This window comes from Aulonocara stuartgranti (assembly GCF_965226115.1).
Source record: "Aulonocara stuartgranti genome assembly, chromosome: 3".
In the NCBI taxonomy this organism is placed as follows: Eukaryota; Metazoa; Chordata; class Actinopteri; order Cichliformes; family Cichlidae; genus Aulonocara; species Aulonocara stuartgranti.
In genome coordinates, this window is record NC_138941.1 from 75600380 (window position 1) to 75624977 (window position 24598).

Sequence of the window (24598 nt, forward strand, 5' to 3'; positions counted from 1 at the left end):
TTTGAATACATATTTTTAGACATTAGCAAATGTTTCACTTATCCAGCAGCTTAAATCTTCATAGAAATTGTCTTACTGCTCTGGAGACGGTCAGCCAGCTCCACCTGCCTTATTGTCCTCAGGAAGTTTAGTGTGATTTTCACAAATGCCTCTCTGCTGCTCCTCCTCTGCTCATCATCCTCCCTCTGACTCTCTAAACATTCTGGGTAATCTGTAGTCAGAACCTTCTGGATCTTCTTCAGCTCGTCTTTCACAAAAGTAAGCAGCAGCTGAAACAGAATACTTTATGTATGACCCAATTAGACTGAAGTCATGGAGCCAAACATCAGATCCATGTTGGGCACACTGACAATCCACTGGTCTACAAAGAGCATCATGGAGATGACTGTGAACAGAATAGATGTGAAAGTAGTTGTTGTACATGTACAGACCATAAATATGGAGTCCATGTGTGTTTGATGGTGCTGGGCAGACTGATCACTGGGAACCTCTGAACTCTCCTGGTCCAAACTGTGGAGGAATCATAAAGAATTACTTCAAGCACAGAACAGATCAAGAAGTTTTCTGCCTATCAGCCATAATAGTCCCAAGGAATCCTGAACATCCTTTTAAGGTTCCTTGTGGCACCAAGTGATCAAAGAGGGGATTGAATAGCCATTTTAGTTTTATTGTTGATTGTTGTCGGTAAGCCAAGTGGGAAAATATGTTATTCAATAAACAGTAATTCTTGTAATTATGTCTACAGTTTTGGCTTGACATTAAGAAAAGCTATTACATCAGAATTGTGTGTAGTTTAGTTTAGTATGTAAGCGAAGATAATGGAATGGCTCTAGGGCCAATTATCAGCAGTGTATAAAAGGCTGCCAATTAACATCAGAGGCTGTTGCAGGAACCCACCGCTGGGTTATTGAACATCAACAGAGAGAGAAAAAAGCTATTTTCTGTTGCGTCCCCACCTAAAATGGAAAATGAGCACAGTCAGAGGTTAAAGTGGATTCAGAAGGTGGGGGAACCTAAAATTGGTTGGTATGGCTCAATGCGGGGAAAAGAATCATAACTTGCAATAAATTCTATTGAGAGCTCCGGTAGATTTTCTTAGTGAACAGGCTGTGATCAGCTGACCTGCTGCTCTTTGTGGATGTAAACAACTGAATTCAACCAGCTGTAAGCAGATGCTTTATGAGTTGTTCTGGCTGATTTAATCCTCTACACTCACAGTACACTGTTTATCCTGTCGGTTTTCTAGATGGTTTAAACTTGGGATAAAGGTGGAATTCAGTCAATGAATCTCAGCATCATCAGCTAAAATTCATATGAATATCTGCTACACCTGATGTAAGCCAACCGTGACCTGAGATACTTGAACTCTTCCACTGGGGCAAGAACTCGTCCCTGACCTGTAGTGGGCACTCCATCCTTTTCCCTTTAAACTTCCTGTTTCCATCAAATGCAGTCCTACCTGTAACTACAACCTCTGTTCTTCCTCTCCTGTCCTGTCTGTCTTACATTTGTCCCCATCTCTAACTAAATTTAGCTTTCAATCTTGCAGACACTGCCTGGTTTAGACTCTTCAGCCTCATCTCTCTATATGTGATAACCGTTGGTGATTAATGCAGTATTATGATTCCCTTTCATGTGTTACTGTTAAGGCTAAACTACTTTGCTGTTTGAAGGAGCACAATGACATCAAACGATAGCTCCTCTGACTGTCAAATAAAAAGTAGCAAGCGCGTTTTGAAAATGTGATAGAAAGTACTGATATTAATGTAAATAATATTCCTTCTAGTCAAAGCAAAGTTAGGTTTAGTATCAGATTTGGCTGATAAAGTTTTTAAACACACTTTGTAATTAAAGAATTGGACTCAGGAGATGACCAGGTCAGCTTCTAGAAGATCTGAGATTCACACAATATTTATTGTTGAGTTTCTAGCAGAATACTTTTATGCTCCATCCAGATCATCAATGTAACAAATCATGAATATGAATAAATGTCTCACGATAACTTCATTTTTCAAGCACAGTCTGAACCACAATCTGGACCAACAGAAGTTCGCAGGCTGTTGAGCAGATCTATAAAACGTATAAAACTGATTGATCGGTGGAGACAAAATTAGCATCTTTCCTGTAGAGCTCATTTATTTTTGAGCTGTGCATGTCTGAACCTGCAGCTTTTATAACTCAGTGGATCATCAGCAGTACAAGAATGCCATCTGCTGACATAATAATATATAACATAACAGAAATGTTGAGATGGTGTTAGAATAATTTATTTTCTCCCCTGTACGAGGACATCTGGCCAGCAACACCAGCCCATAAATCCACAGAACATGCTGAGACAACAGAACAATAGACGCTGGCTGCAGAGGTAAGCTGTGATGCTGACAGATGTCAGAGTTTCACTGTGAATAGTTTTAAGGAGCTGTGGTATGTAGCAGGAGAAAATCTGACCAGGGCAGCAAACTGACGGAGCTGAGTGTGTCTGCATGATGCAGTTGTTGTTTGGCAGATAACATCTGATTCCAGCAGTTTTTCATTCAGCAAGTTTCAGGTTTATAGGAGAGCTGATCAATAAATATGATTTCTGTTTAGTTATTTTCTGTTTAGCTTCAGTTGATGCTGGATTGTTGTGTGACAACCAGTCAGTTTAAACCCAGCTCGTAAATTAAGACCTCATTGTGTGAAGTGTACTTACCTATGTTTTGCTTTAAATCCAAGAAACCATCGGAATTAGAGAGAGCTCAAGAAACTTTTTGTAAATAGTGCAGGAGAATCTGTGCAGTGTGTTTTGCATTTGGAACACTGCACTGGGAGCTGGGATTAGTGGACATCACATTTTTGGAACTGTTGGTTACAATGTTTCTGCATTTGTAAATAAATTCACTGTCCCTGCTAAGGAAGTCTTTTCTGAGCAGTTTCAAAACCTCATGCGAAGAGCTTGGTTTATTAATGAAACTAGTATGTAGTTTGGTGTCAAGAACTTGTCACTATATTAACAATAGTTCACATATTTAATTAACTATATCAATGTATTAATTATGCATTTAATTAATGGGTTAATCAAATATTCATTTATATGCATTAAGATCCTATTCTAAGATGTGTTTTTCTTTCTTTTTTTTTTAGATTTTTTTGCAATCATATATGTCATTTATTCCAAAATTTGTATTATACAGTATTCCCTTTCAATAGTGTCCAAATAAGACTATTATTTACTGTATTTAATCTAATTAATAATATCTATGGTCAATGTTTGGTGAGACTGACAGGTGGTGGGACAGACCCTCTGATCACTTCCTGTTCGCCAAAGTGGATTTTTAGTTGCTTGGAAACCAAAGACTTATTTTTAAGAGACAGTTTTAATGGGATTGAGTGATTGAATGATGTCTTTGCACTGCAGTGTATATACAACAACATCAAGCGGTTACATCAGCTCTCAAAGAGTTCAAGTTACGAATAGCTCACCTCTCTGCAACAGATGTCTGCTCAAATTTAAAATTAATGGGACGATCTGCAGACCAGCCACTGTTTAGGGACACACAGCTGGGATCAGGTTCAGGTCCAGCGGGTGTCGTATGGATCCTGTTAGAAGAAAAAAAAAAGCTGATAAAGACTTAGAATACCTTCTGTGGTGGAGGTGTGGTCCGTTCCTATAGTGAGGTCGACATGAGAGGAGTGTGCAGTCAGATGGAAAGCTGGCTGGCATGTGTGCTGAACAAGAGAATTTGATACAAGTGCACAATCAATAAAAACTGTTACACAATTGAAAGAACAGTGTATCCACGGTCCGTTGGACCTTCCTCATCCCAAAGACAAAGTGGTTTGCACACTGAGCTTGAGCAGAAGGAAATGCCAAGCTAGTGTTGGCAGTGTAAGAACATAACGCCACCCAGAGGTAAACACAGTCATTAACACTGTGCAGGACTATTGATGGGCTTACTGTGAGCAGCAGGAGTTTAAATGTACATGTTGCACATGTTTTAGAGAATAAAGGAATTCCTCGCTCAGTGACTTCCCTTGAGATCCAGTTTAGAAACCGGGAAACAAAGACAAGCAGTTGATTTAAATCAGACACCAAACTGACATCAAATAGTTTGTGTTAGTAACAGCTCACCTCTCTGCTGCAGACACAGGCTGGACTTTAAATCTAATGGCTTCATTTTTAGATGGATCACTCTTTAAGGACACACAAATGGGTGGAGGTCCAGGTTGGTCCCTGTGAGTGATGTGCAGTGATGTGAGTGCTGAGCTGTGACATGGAGAAGAGTCATGGACAGTTAGAGATGGTCATCTCACCTCTGAATGGTTTTAGAGGGAGGGACTCCCTCCTCTCTGTCCTCACACTGATCCATGCTTCTGAATTCACATCCACATCAGCTCACACACACACGTTCTACCTTCACCTGCAGAGGAAACACAAATCATTCATGTGCACATCAACTGTGTGCTGTCCAAATATCAGCTGCTTCTTTCCTGCTTCATCTCAGTGTCAGCTAAGAGAATGACAAACCCACTATGTGTCAACATTTGATGGATGATGACACAGAAATGTGAAATGATATTGACCCAAATCTGTCCTGATGATAATGAGAAGCTCTGATGAGTTTTGACTGTCTGAGAAGTTACTAGGATGTTGAAACACTGGGACTCAGCCCAGTCCTGACATCTTTGCTATTTTCACTTGATAACAGCAGCTGTTTAAAGTTAATGAGTGTATTTAACAGTAAAGTGAATGTGAACGTGAGACACTGTGTGCTCACAGCTAAAGGCTGCAGTAAGCTGTGTTAAAGCGTCTTTCACACAATGATCCTTTAATAAACACTCAGAGCTCCATGTTGATGAAGCAGTCATGGGTGAGGTTTTCTGCTGACATGTTGACACTGTGACTTCAGCTTTTACAGGCTTCCTGTTTCATATTACACTTCCTCCTCACAGTCGGCCTTATTTCACAGCTGCAACTAAATTTCCTGAAGAAAATCCAAAGACAGCTGAACGTTAAGGCATCACTTCCTGTCATGTCATGTTTAAGTTACAGCTAGAATAAATCATAATTTACAAAGTCTGCTGCTTTTTCTGTAACCATCTGACCATTAACTAACTCTGCTGCTCTCATTCACAAAGCGCTCAAATAGATTTTTAACTTGTGTCTTTCAGAGCTCTTAGCATTAGGATGCTGTCTGGCTACCTTAGCGTTCAAGCTCTGGCAGGTGTCTCGTTTGTAAATATTAATCACAGTGATGGTAAAGGCTAACTCACAAAGTACAAACTATAAGTACAAACAAAGTACAAATTATACATATGTACACAAACACGAACGTAGCTCAAAACGGCGGACACACTCGGCCTCGTTGGTCCAGCTGTGAGTCCGTTACCGTGAACTATGGAGCGGCAGATTTGTGCTGTTTGTGCAGGAACTAAGCTGCACACAGCTGATGTTAGCCAGGAAAACATTACAAACTGGAGAGAACGGAAATAAAACCAGTTTGTTGTATGAAGAAATCAAACATGAGCAGAACAAACAGTAAAGTTCATAAAGATAAACTATTAAAGAAGGAAATAAAGCAAACTTACAGTTTCTTCAAACACACACCAACAACAAGCTCCACTCCACACCTGGACACTAAACACAGACACACAGGTGAGCTGCTTCCTGGAAGGAGGCGGGACTCTAACTGAGGCATGGCAGGTGGGAGGGGCAAGGAGGCAGATTTTCACAGTAAGAGCTCTTTGTTTTTCAATGAACTTAATTTCACACTGATAATTTGTGGTTGTGTAACTTTATGTGGTCAGATTGGACTTAAATCTATCACAATCAGGAATTTAGAGGATTCAGAAAAATGTTGATGGAAGACGTTCTCACTGTGGATTACAGTTAGTGATGTGCGGATCGATCCTGAAATATCGATTCCTCCGATACCAGTCATTTATGTTCTAGAATCGATTCTCACATTAAAATATCGATATTTTAATAACTTAGGATAAATTTGTAGTTTATAGTTAACAGGATTACAGTGGAAAGACACTATATCGTTCGGATTGTCTACATTGGAAGGAACTACTTACTCTTCCGCCTTTCATAGTCATGTGTGAAATACGGCTGTATAAATGTGTCCCTTGGCGTGCGCACTCACAACACTGGCTGAGCGTAATGGTAGTTATGTGCGGACGTATTTTACATCCACAAACAGCCAAGACGTGGTTTGCGATACATGTGGCAAGAAAGTGAGGTGTTGTGGCAACACCACTAACTTTGTCAAACACATCAGAGTAAATCATATCACAGAATATGACAAGTGTATGTTGAGGCGAACTGAAGAGGAGGAGTGGACAGGGACAAGTGCTGCTAGCGCGAGACAGACGTCTCTCACGGAGTCCTTTAGTGTTGCAGGCATGCAAGGTGTTCAAATAGCCACAACTTCAGTTTTTTTTAAAATTCCTGTACGATGAATTCTGCATTATTAAGTGATAAGAACAAGTAATCTGATGTCCTGTAATCATTATGACGCTATAATTTGAGATATAATAAAAGATTAAAGTTTTTGTACAAAGTATCGGTATCGGATCAGTATCGTCGATACCGCCCTGAATTTTACTTGGTATTCGATCGGAAAGGAAATTAGTGGTATCGCCCATCACTAATTAAAGTCCTGATTTTCAAGTGTCATTAACTACATGGATCCAAATGGAAAAATCCAGGCTCAAATTAACATAAAAGTACAGTTACAACTTAATGAACTGTAAGTGAGTTCTGTTCTAAACTTCACATTTGACAGTCTGAACATTTAAATAATTTTACTGCTGTAAATGCATAATATATTATAGTATATTACATTATATAAATGTTCCACTGACTGCAGCAATAAATAATAAACCAAAGGCTTCGTAGTCTGTGGGCCCACTGTGGGTCCTGAATGACTTCCATGAAAAAACCTTTTAAGTGAGTCCTCTTGTCTCACAAGTCTGAGCTCCTCACTGAAATTCAGCTTCAAACCAACCAAGTCCAAACCTGCTGCACAGAGAGACAGGTGAGCTGCTACCTGGAAGGTGTCAGGGCTCCACCTCTGATTGAGAAAGAAGGTGGATTTTCACAATAAGAGCACGTGTTCCAGGAGGACTGATGTATTTTGAGCTGTAGAATAAGGAGATGGACTGATGTTATCTGACACAACCTCTGTCTGCAGAAAATGAGTCGATGAATAAACTGCAGGTGATGGTTTCCACACATCAGACTGAATTTGTTTCAGCTCACAGCTCCAACATTACAACTATTTTAAATTCAAACACTTTCATCAGCCTGAATATCAAACATCATAACTTACAAATAGTCTGCTGACTGCTCCTGTAGATGGAGGACAAATGTTTATTACAGCTACAGCTGTGGAGGAGATGTGAGCATTAGTGTTTCCTCTGAAGAAGAAACTCTTCAGCTTCTTAAAGTCAACTCCACATCCCCAATTTCCTCTTTTAAAGATGAAGATGGTTTGTGAAGAACTTTGATGTTTCTAAAATTTAGGAAATGTCACAACTCTATGTTATTGTTTGGCTTTTTCATTTGTTTGTGAGTAAATCGGTTTGACTGAGATTAAAGTTATTAGATTAGATTAAATTAAATTTTACTTTATTAATCCATCGGGAGGGTTCCTCCGGGGTTTTCACACAGCTGAATAAACGTCAAACAGAAAACTCATTAAACAAAGTGTGAGACGGTCGAGAGTTTGCTCCAGCGCGGGGTTATATTTTAGATACCAAGGAGCAGACGGCCGAGTTTCACTCCACCGAGGGAGCTCGTGACGTACTACCCGGCTTTCTTTAGACCACGAAGGCCTGGTCCTCAGGTGGAAGCAGCCTCTGAATTTGGACACCCCCGCTGTTTCCGGGTGACATTTAACGTATTTTATCCGATAAATAAACACTGTAAAATGTATTTATCACCCCCAACAGCCCTTTTGAATGTCTCCCTAATTCTGAGGTCTCAAGGTTGGCAAGTATGGCACTTCACTTTTTTGCCACATGTATCACAAACTACGTCTCAGCTGTTTGTGGAGGTAAAATACATCCGCACAATTACGCTCAGCCAGTGTTGTGAGTGCGCACACCAAAGGGGCTGCGAGACATTTATACAGCCGTGTTTCGCACATGACTATGAAAGGCGGAAGAGGAAATAGTTCCTTTGAATGTAGACAATCCGAATGTTATAGTTTCTTTCCACTGTGTTCCTGTTAATGATAAACTACAAATTTACCCTAAATTACTAAACTATCAATATTTTAATATGAGAATCGATTCTACAACATAAATGATTGGTATCAGAGGAATCGATATTTCAGGATCGATCCCCACATCACTACTCGCAGTAGCACAGGAACAGAGCAGGAGGGAAAGAGAGAGAAAGAGAGCCAGGGACAACAACATCACATTAGAAAGGTATAGTAATTAGGCACTGTTTTGGATGTTCAGTTAACGCTAGAAATGTGCTTTGGAATTTGTACGTGCTTTTTGGAGTTTGTACGTGCTTCGTCACTAGGGGCCACCGCATATATTTATATATAAACATATATGAATAAAACCACTTTTTTTTACATTAGTAATTCCTTTTGTGCATAATTTTATATTATTGTTAATAATAAATTAATTAAGCAACAAAACAACCTGAAGAGCCGGTTCAGAGCTGAAAGAGCCGGGTCTTTTTAGTGAGCCGAGCCGAAAGAGCCGATTCTCTAAAAAGAGCCGGAAATCCCATCACTACAGAGGACCCCTTTCCACTTCCCACATTTCTCAATGTGACAAGCTCTCATAAGTTTTCCGAGTTTAGTTTGTTGATGCTGCTGCCGTCACAGCCGTGATGTGACAGCTCCATTTCTTTTGATTTTGATGAGGATTATTTTCTACCATGGCGCACGTTTTTCCATTCAATTGGAGGCTTGAGGTGACAACAAGCAGACCAGAAACGAGCCAGCTCCATATACAACTCACGTTGCCTGTCTGACAGCAGTGTAGTAGTTGAGGAAGGCTGAGGTTCATGCTCAGCCGGCGCTCCTCTATGAGAGTCCCCAGTTCAGAGGAAGCTCAGAGGTGTTTCTCCACTTTAAAGAGAAGCAGATGTTCCTGTGAGATGCAGGACAGGAATATCTGAACGCCATGCTTCCATTAAGAGGAGCCCCTGCTTCATACCTCCTTACACCTTTACTTTCTCCTCTTTCCTTTACTCCTTCATCGTCTTCTCAGTCCTCCCATTCTCCCTTTTACTTCCTATTCTCTCCTTTCCTCCCTCCATCTCACCAACTCATTTTCCTTGGTTGTCTCCTTCTTTTACTTCTTTCCTTCCATCAGTCCCTTGTCCCCACCTTCTTTGTCCTTCTCTCCTTCCTCAGAGTCTTAGTCTTAAAACATGAGTGCTTAGCTGCAGGGAAATGCTGAAAAAGCTCAAAGCTTTCATTGTATCCCTCTGATTTCACAGCAGTGTTCTGGGACTGAGGGTTTTTGTGTCAGAAGGAGAGTGAAGCTGACAGTAGAGACACTGCAAAAGGAAACACCAGCTGGCTGGGCAGTATTGTGAAACCAGAGCAGTGCATACTCTGTGTTACAGTAATAAATAATTAGGCAGCAGTCTAGAAACACTGTGTTCATTGTGTGTTAGTTTGTGTTTCCCTAGTAATGGCAAGATAAAGTTTCATCAGGGTTTGAAGCCTTTCAGCTAACTGCCTCAAGGAGGTTCAAATGTTGAGGGCTTCATGTGTACACAAACCCCCCTGCTGGTAAAAAAAAACCCCAAATAGGCAGAGTTATTATAGGTCATGTTAAGTGCACTATATGTGTTTGTTTTTACCAGTGTGTGCATGGCAGCAAAAACAAGAACTACATTCACCTTAATACATGTGTTTGTTTCACTGTGTTGTATCCTCCATCCCGTTTTGGCGTTTTGGCGCACAGACTTAACAATGTGGTGTATGCTGTACAGTGTAGTGAAGAATGCCCAGACCTCTACATTGGAGAGACCAAACAGCCACTTCACAAGCGCATGGCACAACATAGAAGAGCCACCTCCACAGGACAAGACTCAGCAGTCCATCTGCATCTTAAGGATAAAGGTCACTCTTTCGAGGATGCCAATGTTCACATTTTGGACAGAGAGGACAGATGGTTTGAAAGAGGAGTGAAAGAAGCATCTATGTCCACTGTGAGCGACCATCTTTGAACAGAGGCGGGGGTTTCCGACACCAACTCTCTGCCATCTATAATCCAGTTTTGAGATCCCTTCCCAGACGCCTTAACGCCCACTCACATCCTGGGCCATCTGACCTCAGGAATTCGCATGATAAGGTGGGGCCAGGTTTCACAATGAACTCACCCGAAACTCTGGCTGATTGGGACCCACACCCAGTTTCACACCTTGGCTCAGGCGATTAGAGGATCATCAGGGGGTCCTTTTGTCCCTCTGTGGGGGTCACTCCCACTAGGTTTATATCTGGGACTCTCCACCATTTGACCTTAGAACTGAAGAAGCTTCTCGGATGAGAGGTGAAACGTCTTCAAGTAACTTAAGGAAGTCCAGACGCTTTTCTTTGCAAGCTCCTTTGACTACGATGACCTGGATGACTGAGAACCTTCACAGTTCTTCACAACAATGACACAGCTTCTAAATATTCTACATCAAAACAAATCTGTCACCAAATCCACCAGATTCGCTAGCAGGTGTCAAGCAAGACTGAATGGATTTAAGTGCAGACCCAGCCTGAAAAACAAGAGTTCACAGTTTATTCGCACAAATCACCAAAGTGCAACTGTAAATACAAGTGACGAGCAGGATCCAGGGATCCGGGGGGGGGGGGATAGGAAAGGAATTTCTTTTATTTATGTATCATTCACATTATTTTATTGTATAATGCCTTGGTGCCACTGGATTTTAACATGTCTCACACTCATACAGTAAGACAAATGGTGGGGGTCTAGTAAGGAAGTTGGGGGAAGCAGACAGCTCCACAGGAAGTCTTTTGTCTCTTCGAGGACTCTGGGAGGTAGCAAGGGAGTGTGAGACAGCTGTGTACTGCCTTTTGTTCCTGTGAAAGGTATTTAACTGAGAGCCATGCTAGGCTCAGAGAGACTCTGCTGACCATCTGCCCCGCGATCATGCAGGCTCTCCAGAAATTTGGTTTGTCTGTTCTTTGTTTTTGATTAAAGAATGTTAGCTACCGCTCACCGCTCGTCTGCAGGCTTTATTTAATGGAAAACTTCCACAACAGGGGGGTTAATCCACATACTCAAATCTTCAGTGCGAGCTCGTCTACTCTCTTCTCCATTCAGAAGCACTCCACGACACGCTCCTCAGTCTGCCATGAATCCTCTTCTGCCACTCACGCTTTTCACTGTCTTGCTCCAGTCCACACAGCTGCACACTGCGATCAATGTTCCCTCTAAGCTGTGCACGTGTGCAATTGTGCACTACTGGCACGGTCTCTGCGCAGAGAAAATCTGTGTTGCGCACAAAAAAAAAATCCAAGCTGAATTGAAATTAAAATTAATACTTTAACAATTCTGTTTGGCAGTGTTAGTCAGTGACTGGCTGCTCCAGTATGGGATTACAACGATGCCACCTTATCCCACAGTCCAGCCAATGATGCGATTCACATTCGTATATACGCAGCTAATCAACGTGGTTGACAGGCTATGACAGCGTCCTTATGTGCCGACACCGGTGTTTTAGCTAGTAAAGCGGCTGATGTGGAGTGAAGCCACGTTAATGACAACGTGTACAACCATTGGAGATGTGAGCAGGACAGACGGAACAATTGACGGGAAAAGTGTGGTCTTTATACCAGTTTTTAAATTGTGTTGATCGGCCACGTAAAACCGGAGTTATCATAAAAAATATCTGCAATGTTTGGTTGTTTTCCTGAATACTGTCGTTGTTTATATTTACTGCAGGAAGAAACGGTAAAAACGGCGTTTTTTAAGGAAAACGCTCGAAAGCCTGTGAGCAAAGACAAAACCAAAACACCCCCACCCATTCCTATTAGTCGAAAAATGTACCATGTGGACCAATCAAAAAATGATCTGGCAACATGGCATTTATTGTTTAGGAAGGGGGAAGTTTTAGGAGTGACGGCAGTGTTTTGAGATGTCAAATCAAATCAAATCAAATCACTTTTATTGTCACATCACATGTGCAGGTACATTGGTACAGCACATGTGAGTGAAATTCTTGTGTGCGAGCTTCACAAGCAACAGAGTTGTGCAAAATACAATAACGTAAACAAGCAAAATACAAGAATGGCTACATCTGAAACTAATAAATATATGTACAATATATAATAGTGTATGCATTTCTGGATGTGTATACTAAATGTTTTCTACGTGTGTGTGTGTGTGTGTGTGTGTGTGTGTGTGTGTGTGTGTATATACACATTTTTACAAATTAAATAGAGTAAAAATAAAATAAAATATATAAAAATGATGTGAGAGATGTGAGACGTTTAGCGCAAATCTTGTGTAGTTAGTGTGTAGTTAGTGTGTAGTGTAGTCAATAGTTTTGTTGTGTGTGCCAGAACAATGAGGCGACGGCTGAATGTTACAGGTGTTACAGCAGTGATACATCTCCTGTTGTCAGGCCTGCAGGTATCAGGCTGATGTTCTGCTTTATCTCATAGTGGACTGAAATTGTTTTTTGGAGTGGCACAAATAATTTGTGTGGCATCAAATTTGATGCAGAACAGCTGATTGTGCTGTAAATAGTTTGAAACGTTTATTTAAGAAAACGCCTTTGCTGCATTTTTAGGTAAACAGCTGCAAAAAACTTTGTTGTTTGCATAACTCAGTTACTTTTTTGAAGAAGTAACTATATAATTAAATGCCCAACATTGGTCCATATATACTGTATTTTGCAGACAGAGTTACAGACTCTCTCCCAGAACACAGACTCAGACTCATAATACAAGTCACAAGAGCTTTATTAAAAATAAAAAGAAAGTTGTGTTTTCAAAATTGGAAGTTCAAGTTATTTTACTTCCAATAGTGTTGACATACTACACAAGGTCATCAACAAGATTTTAAATTTTCATTGTAAGTGCCAAAGCAGTTAATTAAAAATAGTCTAACATAAATGTAAATGCTGTAATTTGATTATTTTAATAAACCATGTAACTTGGATGGATTCGATGCTGGCGTGACCACAGTGCACACATCTAATGTTGCTCACAGTGGTCCAAGGGACCGCTCAGGGAGTTTGTGTGTTCGCTCAGACATATGAAATGAGGGAACATTGACTGGGATCCAGGGAAAAACAGACTAACAGGTCCAGGAAGCAAGAAGTAATTCTACATCCAGAAATTACAAACATAAGTTTGATACTAGCCGGGGCTTTACGAACACAGGGCATTCACCGTTCCAGCGACGAGCTGCTCTGAGCCACCACATCAAATAGTAGCCACAAAACATAGGAACAAATCAGTGGCAGGTGGGTGGGCCAAAAGCGAGAGCCCAGTAATGAGCTCTGCCCAGGCAGGTAGAAGGCAGCGATGTTAAAAAGAAAGAGAGAGACACACACAAAAACAAAACTACGGCCCAACATTAGCCAGCTGGAGAGACACGGGGACCATGACACCATTATCACCATTACCCTTTGTGATAGTTTTCATGTTTCATATGAACTAAGCAAATACACAATATATGCAGTGCTATACAGAAATATTTACATACTTATAACAAGACCAATTTCACATGTTTAATGCACTCTTTGCCATTTATTAGATTAGTCACATGCATTATGATATCACAATACAAAACATATCATGGTTATAACTCTATTAAAAACTACTGATCCAGTATTCTCAGCTTATATATCTGAAACATTTTTTAAATTGATTGAAACAATAAGAGCATGTAGAAAGCTTGGTGTCGTAGAATTTTGTAAATAAAGTCTGCAAGACGGAAAGAGTCAAACAATTTATCACTGCGTGCAAGAGAACACGCACACATCAAAGTATAACAGGTTCATAGTAATGAGCATTCCAACCTCGGGGCGTCGCAGTGCCCCTTTTATAACATCACACAAACTCTATGTGTCTTTTCAGTTACAACAGTCTTTTCTCCAACCCAGGCTGTTGGTGAACGCAAGAATGTGTGGGTTGCATGCATGCAAAGGTTATACAAAAATCATACAGTGAAGTTCTAACAACGTAAATCTAAATGTGAGGGTTAACTAGAATTTTCCCATTACATTGGAAAAATCCTATCAAAAAGAGAAATCAAATATTTCAATTCATTTTATTGAGCTCAGACTTGTTGAAAATGCAGAGGAGCTGGTTATGAACTGAGCTTCAGAGAAACACAACATACTGATATTCACTGTGAAGCTTCCATCTTTAAAGGACAGAAGAGGAAGAAGTTTACAATGAATAATTTAGAACAGTTTAAAACATCAACTGATTGAATCCATGAATCTGAAAACGTGTGAAAGAGACAAACATGTACAGACTGAACTATCTGCTCAACTGTCAGAGCGTTTCTCTAACTGAAGGACACTCTTTACACTCAACTCAGCACAGACTCACTGAGGAACCAGGAGACCGGAGACTAAACCCAGGATAAAGAGTTTCAGTGAATGTGGTGTTGAAGGTGTGGAGGTGGATCAAAGTGTCAGAGGAGACTCTGTAGAAGGACAGAGTGCCAGCAGGACAGTCCACATACACTGCTACTCTGTTAGAGAAAGAGGAGGAGGTGGAGGAGGAGATGGATGTTTGTCTGTTATTGTTCCACACAGAACGAGGACCATCATCATCAGAGCAGCTGAGACTCCAGGACTGATTGTTGTATCCAAACAAGCAGTCTTCACTGTCTCCTTTCCTTCTGATTCTTCTGTAACTCACTGATATATAAACGTCTCCTCTCCACTCGACCTCCCAGTAACAGCGACCAGTCAGACCATTTCTACACAGCAGCTGGTAATGAACATCAAATCTGTCTGGATGATCAGGATATGACTGAACCTCCTTCACACGTGTCACCTTCTTGTTGTTGTCATCAGACAGTTTGATGTTTGTGTGAACTGTGTTTGTGTCAATTGTGAGTTGACAGGAATCTGATGAGAGAACAAACACAATCCAGCTGCAGTTATTGATCCATCATCTGTTCATTGATTGACACTTTGATGATGACTCCTGACATGATGAAGATGGTTGAATGTGTGCTGCTTTGTTTTCATGAATCCCATTAAAAACACACTTACACTTCCTCAGACCTGGTCTCAACCATCGGACTCCAGCAGGCTCCACCCTGAGGAGGGGGGTCAGAGCAGCACAGTCAGCATGCACACATGGACATTACATGGCTCTCATACACATACTGTTAGACACTGATAACAGACCAACAGATTTTCACAAATTCACTTCAATCCATACATGGATCAAACTGCTGATGATTTGGACTGATCCTGGATCTGTCAGTACACCCTGTATTGAATTAAATTCAAACTGTGACCATCATTATCTTTATATTTCTCTTCTGTTTATGCTTCTTTGTAGTGTGTAGTGTGTAGGGCTACATGCTTTCAGTCAGTAGCCCTACCACTGTTCCTTCACAAATCCAAAGTTTTTAATTCTCAAACCAAATCCTTAATCTGAGAATAATTACCATCAGCAATAACATCCAGTAACAATTCAAAAAGCCACCATTCCCGACACATACACATAATCCAATCAGCTCATCTCTCACCAGCCAAACTCTCTCATCTGCACCTGTGCTATGCTCCCACCTGTCTTTGTGTTTGCAGGTAGCTCCCAGTGTATATACTGTCGTCTTTTCCTGCGCCTGCTTTGGATTTCTGTTTGATGGACTTTGTGTTTCATCATTTTACAGTTTTGCATTTCGAACAATGAAAGCTCCTTTTTTATCACTTCCTTCCTGCCTCTGTATCTTCCACCTGGGTCGTTTCACCCACACCCCTCCCCCACATTGGACAATCGGACCATCTCTCCCTGTTCCTCGCACCTAGGTATTCACCACTCATCCAACGTGTGAAATCTGCTGTGAGGACAATTAAAGTGTGGCCAGAGGGGACAGACGCAGTGCTCCAGGACAGATTTAAAAACACAGACTGGAATATGTTCACCCACACAGACCTGGACCAGTACACCTCATCTGTACTGGATTACATCTCCGAAACCACAGACAGTGTCACCACCCAGAAACGGATCACCATGTACCCCAACCAGAAGCCTTGGATGAACCGGGATGTTCGTCTCCTCCTGAAGGCCCGCAACACCGCCTTTAGGTCAGGAGATGCACACGCCTACAGCACAGCCAGGGCTAATCTAAAGAAGGGCATCAAAAAAGCCAAACACCATTACAAGAAGAAGGTAGACGAACACTTCTCCAACTCCAACCCCCGACGCATATGGCAAGGACTCCAGACCATTACAGACTACAGGACCACCAAACCCTCCCCCGCATCCTCTGATGTCTCCTTCCTCAACGAGCTCAACAACTTTTATGCTCGTTTTGAGCGAGGGAACCCCACAACCACAACCAAAGCAGACATGACGCCAGACCACCAACCTCTGACTCTCTCCCCCACCGATGTAGGAGCGGTGCTGAGCAGGATCAATGTCCACAAGGCTGCAGGTCCTGATGGCATCCCCGGACGTGTTCTCAGAGCGTGTTCTGGGGTGCTTGCAGGAGTGCGCACAGACATATTCAATCTGTCCTTGGCCCACGCTGTGGTACCGGCCTGCTTCAAATCCACCTCCATCATCCCGATACCCAAAAACTCCAACCCATCTTGCCTCAATGACTACCGCCCAGTAGCACTCACCCCCATCATCACTAAGTGCTTAGAGCAGCTGGTCCTAGCACACTTCAAATCCTGTCTCCCCCCCACCCTGGACCCCCACCAATTCGCATACCGCCAGAACAGGAGCACAGAGGATGCAGTCTCCATCGCACTGCACTCTGTCCTTTCACACCTGGACAACAACAACACCTACGCCAGAATGCTGTTTATAGACTTCAGTTCAGCATTCAATACAATCCACCCCTCACAACTCATCAGGAAACTGACAGACCTGGGCATCAGTTCCCTCATCTGCAAATGGTTACTGGACTTCCTGACCAACCGCCCCCAACATGTCCGGCTGGATAACCACTGCTCATCTACCATCACAATGAACCACAAGGCTGTGTGATGAGCCCTTTCCTCTACTCCCTCTTCACCCACGACTGCAGACCTGCTGATGGTTCCAACACCATCATTAAGTTTGTAGATGACACCACGGTGATTGGCCTCATCAGTGACAACGATGAGGCCGCCTACAGGGAGGAGGTGGATCGTCTGGCTGAGCGGTGCGACACAAACAACCTGCTGCTTAACACCGAGAAGACCAAGGAGCTCATCGTGGACTACAGGAGGAATGCTGACCCACATCCCCCATCCACATTAAGGGGACGGCTGTGGAGCGTGTGAGCAGCTTCAAGTTCCTGGGAGTCCACATCTCCGAGGATCTCACCTGGACGACCAACTGCTCCAAGCTGGTCAAGAAGGCTCACCAGCGCCTCTTCTTCTTGAGGACTCTGAGGAAGAACCACCTGTCCTCAGACATCCTGGTGAACTTCTATTGTTGCACCATCGAGAGCATCCTGACCAACTGTATAACAGTCTGGTACGGGAACTGCTCTGCCTCGGACCGGAAGGCGTTGCAGAGGGTCGTGAAAACTGCCCAGCGCATCGCCGGAGCACCACTTCCTGCCATAAAAGACATCTACAGGAAGCGGTGTCTGAAAAGGGCTGGGAAAATCATCAAAGACCCCAGTCACCCATCACATGGACTCTTCACCCTCCTGCCCTCTGGGAGGCGCCACAGGAGCCTCCGGACTAAGACCACCAGGTACCGGAACAGCTTCTTCCCCACAGCTGTCAGACTCCTGAACTCTGCCTCCTGACATCTGACCCACGTTAAACTCATGGACTGAACATACACACCCCCACAATGGACAACTGTACCCTCAAACACACAATAATAACATGGAGTGAACCACCACTCACAACCACTAACACTTTATATAACCTCTGTAGAAACTATCTACACCCTCACTTATCTTAACTGCACTACTGTATAGCTCTGTGTAAATAATCATTCTCTACATTCAATAATCTTTAATCCTACAACTGTTTACAACTTGCATAGTTCCCATTTCTGTATAGCTGTATATCTCAGATTTCTGTATAGTTTTTCATATTTATATCCTGTTCATAGCCTGTACATAGCTTGTACTCACTACAGCCTGTACATACTTAGTTATAGAATATTCACAACATACTTCATACTGTGTACATTATAACATACCATAATAGACCCATTTCTGTAATATACTTACATATCTATACTATTGCTAATATATATTGTAATATCTATATCACTAAAGCACTTCTGGATGGATGCAAACTGCATTTCGTTGCCCTGTACCTGTGCATGTGCAATGACAATAAAGTTGAATTCTATTCTATTCTATTCTAACTATATTTCTTTATTGCATTGTTTTCAGTTCTATGATTTTGCATATTGGCTTTTCAAAACAAATTTCAACTTTTGTCTATGAGGAGCACTAGAAACACATACATGCATTTCTGCACTGCTGCTTACTTAAACTCCCGGAGAGCAGCCATTTGGCTTTTCTACCTTTAAATATATAGAGAGCATGCCATAGTTGTCAGCTTCTATCACAGCTGTCAATATAAAAGTTTATCTAAATAAATGTGGGCGATCGTAGCTCAAGAGTTGGCAGTTCGAGCCCCGGCTCCGACAGTTTCGGTCGCTATGTCCTTGGGCAAGACACTTCACCCGTTGCCTACTGGTGGTGGTCAGAGGGCCTGGTGATGCCAGTGTCCGGCAGCCTCGCCTCTGTCAGTGCGCCCCAGGTGGCTGTGACTACAATGTAGCTTGCCATCACCAGTGTGTGAATGGGTGGATGACTGAATGTGTAAAGCGCTTAGGGTCCAGAGGTTCAGTCAATGAGCTCGTCAATAGCTTCAATGCTAAAATGTTAAATGTAATGGATACAATTGCTCCCATTAAGGTGAAGGTTATCTCTGGAAGAAAAAAGTCTCCATGGAGAAACTCCACACTGGTGAAAAATGAAAAAAGAGAGTGTAGGAAAGCTGAGCGCAGATGGAGGAAAACAAACCTCCAGGTTCACTATGACATCTATAAAGAGAAACTTCACAATTATAATTTACGACTGAGGAGTGCAAGAAGGTCCTACTTCTCTGACATCATCACTAAAAAAAGCCATAATGCTCGGGTCTTATTTTCTACAGCTGACAGGCTAACAAACCCTCCTGTGTCAGTGGCAGCTGAACTTCATTCGACTATGGCCTGCAATGACTTTGCCAAATTCTTCACAGGAAAAATCCAAAAGATTAGACAAGCAGTTGGTACATCAACAGCAGATCCAGGATATGTACTGTGTCCACCGAAAAACTGTTTAAACACCATGAAACAGTTTCACCCGATTAACAGCAAAGACCTGGAGGACATCTTAGGTCAACTGAACTCCTCCTCTTGCTGTTTAGATGTCCTGCCAAAAAGTTTTTTTCAAAAAGGTCTCAAAGACTTTAGAGTCAGACCTGTTACAGATCGTCAACTTTTCTTTATTATCAGGTGTGTTTCCAGAATCACTAAAAACTGCTATAATAAAACCTACACTGAAAAAGGACAATCTTGACAAGACACAAATGAACAACTACAGGCCGATCTCAAATCTCCCATTTTTAAGTAAGATCATTGAAAAAGCAGTTTTTCAACAACTCAGTTACTTCTTAAAACAGAATAACTGCTACGATGCCTTCCAGTCAGGTTTTAGACAGAACCACAGCACTGAAACCTCTCTGACCAAAGTGTTTAATGACATATGTCTGAATACAGACAGTGGAAAAATGTCAGTCTTAGTTTTACTGGATCTCAGTGCAGCATTTGATACAGTTGACCACAACATATTACTCAAACGACTGGAGAACTGGACAGGTCTTTCAGGAACTGTACTAAACTGGTTCAAAACATACTTAGAAAACAGGAAATACTTTGTATCAATAGGTAACTTCACATCTGAGCAGACAAGTATCACATGTGGAGTTCCCCAAGGTTCCATCTTGGGACCCTTTCTGTTTAACATTTACATGCTCCCACTGGCACAGATTATAAAGAACAACAAAATAAACTACCACAGCTATGCAGATGACACACAAATATATATCACAGTGTCACCAGGAGACCGAGGCCCTGTACAGGCGCTTGGTAAATGCATTGAGGAAATCAATGACTGGTTGTGCCACAATTTTCTCCAGCTAAACAAAAACAAAACTGAGGTAATAGTCTTTGGCACCAAAGAAAAACGATTACAGGTCACCAGAGAACTTCAATCTATACACCTAAAAACCACAAACCAGGCGAGAAATTTGGGTGTAATGATGGATGCAGACCTAAACTTAGAAAAACACATTAACACAATAACAAAATCAGCTTACTATCACCTCAAGAATATTTCAAGGATAAGATCTGATGTCTCAACAGGACCGGGAAAAACTAGTCCATGCATTCATCTTTAGTAGGCTTGATTACTGTAACAGCATCTTTACAGGTCTACCTAAAAAATCAGTCAGACAACTACAGCTCATTCAGAACTCTGCTGCTCGAGTCCTCACTAAGACCAAAAAAGTGGACCACATCAGTCCAGCTCTGAGGTCTTTACACTGGCTGCCTGTCCGTCAGAGGATAGACTTTAAAGTTCTAATGCTGGTCTATAAAGCTCTTGAGGCGACTTTTGTTGTGATTTGGCGCTATATAAATAAAATTGAATTGAATTGAATTGAATTGAATTGAATTTAGGACCAAAATACATCAGTGACCTCCTGACCCAGTATGAACCTTCCAGATCCCTCAGGTCATCTGGATCTGGTCTTTTATCAGTTCCCAGAGTCAGAACCAGACACGGAGAAGCTGCATTCAGCTTTTATGCTCCTTATATCTGGGACAAACTCCCAGAAAGCCTCAGATCAGCTGAAACACTCAGTTTATTTAAATCCAGGTTGAAGACTCACCTGCTCTCAGCTGCATTTGAATAAAGCACCAAATGCGCACTTAAGCTTAAATTTCAAAACTTACATTTTAACTATTGATTTTATCTACTGTTCTGATTTTATCTGTTTTGATTTTATATACTGTTTTGTTTGTTTGTTTGTTTGTTTGTTTGTTTGTTTGCTTGTTTTAATCAATTTTAAATCATGCTTTTTATCTGTTTGTGTTTCTAATGTCTCTGTAAAGCACTTTGAATCACCTTGTTGTTGAACTGTACTATACAAATAAACTTGCCTTGCCTTGCCTAAAGTGCTATACAAATTCAGGCCATTTGCCATAAATAAATGAAGTGAGGCTAACAGTTTCAAAAGGTTCCAATAGTTGTTTTAATCTAGGATAAGTATGTCCTGTGCCTCTCTATTCATATATTAATATAATTTTTGCTGTAAATATATTGAGATATTTACCAATTGTTTCTGGAAATGCTCTCACTAGACACCTCATACATATATATTGCTTGTTGATCAGTTCGTGTCACGTGCATGAAGCAAATATCAGACATTCTCTCCATACCTGAGTGTGTCCAGTCCCCAGCATGGATCGTTCAGTCCAGCCGACAACAGCTTCATTCCTGAGTCTCCTGGATCATTGTAGCTCAGGTCCAGCTCTCTCAGATGGGAAGGGTTGGAGCTCACAGCTGAGGTTAGAGAAGTACAGCTTTCTTCTGTGATCAGACAGCCTGACAGACTGCAGATGCGCAAAAAAACAACCATTTGTGAACAATGAACAAAATCACCTAAGCCAGCTCTAACTGTGAGTTTTAACAAAAAGGAAAGTTTGAAGCTGATCTTGAAAGTAGAGAAGGTGTCTGTCTCCTGAACTTAAACTGGGAGTGGCTTCCACAACAAGTTCAACATTGCCAGGCTTTTTTTGTATAGAGATTGAAAATGTGACTTCACTCAGGGGTAAAACTGCAAAGAATTCTGGGAACTCGTGGCAAGAGGTACTAGCGCACGCAGGCTTTCAATTGAAATCAGTTATACAGCGATAAAAAGAAACACAAAAAATGGCAAGAAGCTGTTGTATTCTTAACTGCAATAGCCGGTCACATGACAGCCACGGAAAGCCGACGGGTAAAGAGATCGGTTGTTATCGGATTACGTCGTTGAAGAGAAATTGTTCGAGCCATGTTTCCGAAGTAACAAAGGCGACTGGATTGCAGCCATTCAAAGACAAAATATAACGTCCCAGAACACTCCAGCTCACAGGTTAGTCTGCTCCAGACATTCCCACAAAGGTCATTCTGCTGTTGTAGTTAATGCCTCATTTTTCTTAACATAATTGGTGATATAGGTTACAAGCAAGTCTGGCGCTGAACAAAAATTGTCGCGCTATGCTCCTTTGTTTATTGTGCATAAATAGTAAATTGTCCTGACACAACTTGACACAACCAGAACAAGCGGTGTTCAGTTTTACCAACGCCAAAACACTCCTAAATTAGAAGCATTATAAAAATATTGACCAGGAACTGCTGCAAGTGCCTCAAGTTACTGCAAAGCCCAGGCCTCCAGTCCTCGTCATCACCTGATGCTGGTGGCCGGGGGACAGGTCACCAAAAGCAGTGTGCGAGGAAGCAGAAGCACAATAAACATGCAGGGGTCTGTGCTATGGTAAGAGCAAATCCAAGCCGGCCAGCTGTCCCATTCATCCTGCTCTCAAACATTTGCTCACTGGACAATAAACTGGAATACATCTGACTCCAGTGAACCAAACAGCGGGAATTTAGGGACTGTTGCATCTTTGTTTTTACAGAACCATGGCTTAGTAACAGAGTTCTGGACACAACCATTCAGCTACACAAAGCTCACCTCACTTTCTACCAACAGAAATGCAGCTCTGTGTGGTAAGATTCGTGGTGGTGGCTTTTGTGCCCACATCAACATGAAATGGTGCAAGAAATCTATTAGTTTCTAATTACTGCTCATCGAGTTTATGAATGTTAGATGCAGATCTTTTTTTATTTACTTTAGGAATTCACTGCTGTGCTTGTTATAGCAGTGTACATCCCACCCAGTGCTAGCACTACAGAGGCATTCTGGGAGCAGTAAGGAGCAATCAGCAAGCTGTAGAAATCACACCCCGATGGAATGTTTATTGTCATTTTTTGTCAGAGCAGCAAACATGTTCATGGCAGAAGAATCCAAAGCCACTTCCAGGACAGCGGAGACATCTTTCTCTTAACATGGACAAAACAAAAGAGATGAGTTGTCAACTTCAGAAGAGTGATCGCTGTCCACTTAATCCTCTGTAGAGGTCGTTAAGAGCACCAAATTCCTTGGTGTCCACCTGAGAGAGAACCTCTCGTGGTTCCTCAATACCAGCTCCATAATTAAGAAGGCCCAACAGTGTCCCTACCTACTGCCTGCTACCAACTTGACTTGACTTGGCTTGATAGATAGTACGATTGCAATGGAAAACTAGTTCATCTGAATTGATTTGTGGTAAGTCGATCCAAGTAGATACTAATGGAAAAGGGGCTTATGTATCCAGGTTCTATGAGGAGAACATGATATGTTGAATTAGTCCAGTAGCTTAAAGTGTTGTTCCATCTTCCATTTTAAAAATTAAACTGAATACCTTTGCCTTTGGGTAGCTGACATTTCACCTTCTATTATGGTTCATTCTATTATGGTTCATTCTGTTTTCAATTTATATAACCGCAAATGTTCCATCAGTGACTCAATGACTTCAATAATCATTGCTGGATCTTAATCCTCATTTATATTTTGTCATTTGCAGATTCATAGAGTCTCTCATTTCTCATTTCTGTTTTACTTCTGCTCTTAATGTCCCACCATTGAAAGAATCACTATCCATCCAGGCTCTTGAACATGAAGCTGATGATGCTGGTGCGATGGAGATTGATTGTGGTTTCAACTTACTATTTATGTTAAGAAATTTTTATCAAGTTACTCTTTATGCAGCAATATAAATCCGGTTTTAAATGATCATCAGTGGAAATGTTTTAATTCTGACCTGAGAGTTTCCATTTTGCATTGTGGACTCCTCAGTCCAGCAGACAGAAGATTGACTGCTGAATCCTGCATGTCAGAGTTACTCAGGTCCAGCTCTCTCAGACTAGAGGACTGAGAGCTGAGAGCTGAGAACAGAGCTTCATAGCCTCTCTCTGAGAACTTGCAGTGACTCAGTCTGAAAAATGAAAGATACAATATTAAACAAACACGTTTGTTAAAGTGCAGTGGGGGTGCACTGAAGAGTTATTCGATTTAGAATATTTAATGGTGTTTTTTTTCCAGTAATCCTTACTTCCTAAACAAGGTACAACAACAAATGAATAACATTGACATTTACTAGGTAAAATGCACTGCTCCATAAAATACAAACAACATTTTTAAAAAAGGTTCTCAGTATAGTTGTGGATCAATTATGGTATTCTATGGTAAATGCCAATCCAGGTCCACATGGCAGGCAGTGGATTCAGGACTCACAAGAGGATGTTGTGCCCTCAGACTACCCTCATT

The 24598-nt window shown here is 41.6% G+C and overlaps 2 protein-coding genes across 6 annotated transcripts in view; both read right to left on the bottom strand.

Moving 5' to 3' along the window:
* LOC309703204 (NACHT, LRR and PYD domains-containing protein 3-like) overlaps nt 1–24598 on the bottom strand; it is a gene marked incomplete at its 5' end in the record, with an annotated part of 103873 nt that overhangs the window by 71958 nt on the left and 7317 nt on the right. The gene's annotated exons all lie outside the window — the stretch shown is intronic.
* The window catches only part of LOC309703486 (protein NLRC3-like), a 79599-nt gene that overhangs the window by 38979 nt on the left and 16022 nt on the right, over nt 1–24598 (bottom strand). For 3 of the 5 annotated variants that reach the window (XM_082528347.1, XM_082528345.1, XM_082528348.1), the window contains exon 1: nt 5569–5601. The exons of 1 other annotated variant lie outside the window; for it this stretch is intronic. The gene's annotated coding sequence lies outside the window, so the exon portion shown is untranslated. Of the gene's footprint in view, nt 1–5568; nt 5643–24598 lie in introns of those variants that run through there. One more of the 5 variants, XM_082528346.1, reaches the window with a different exon arrangement.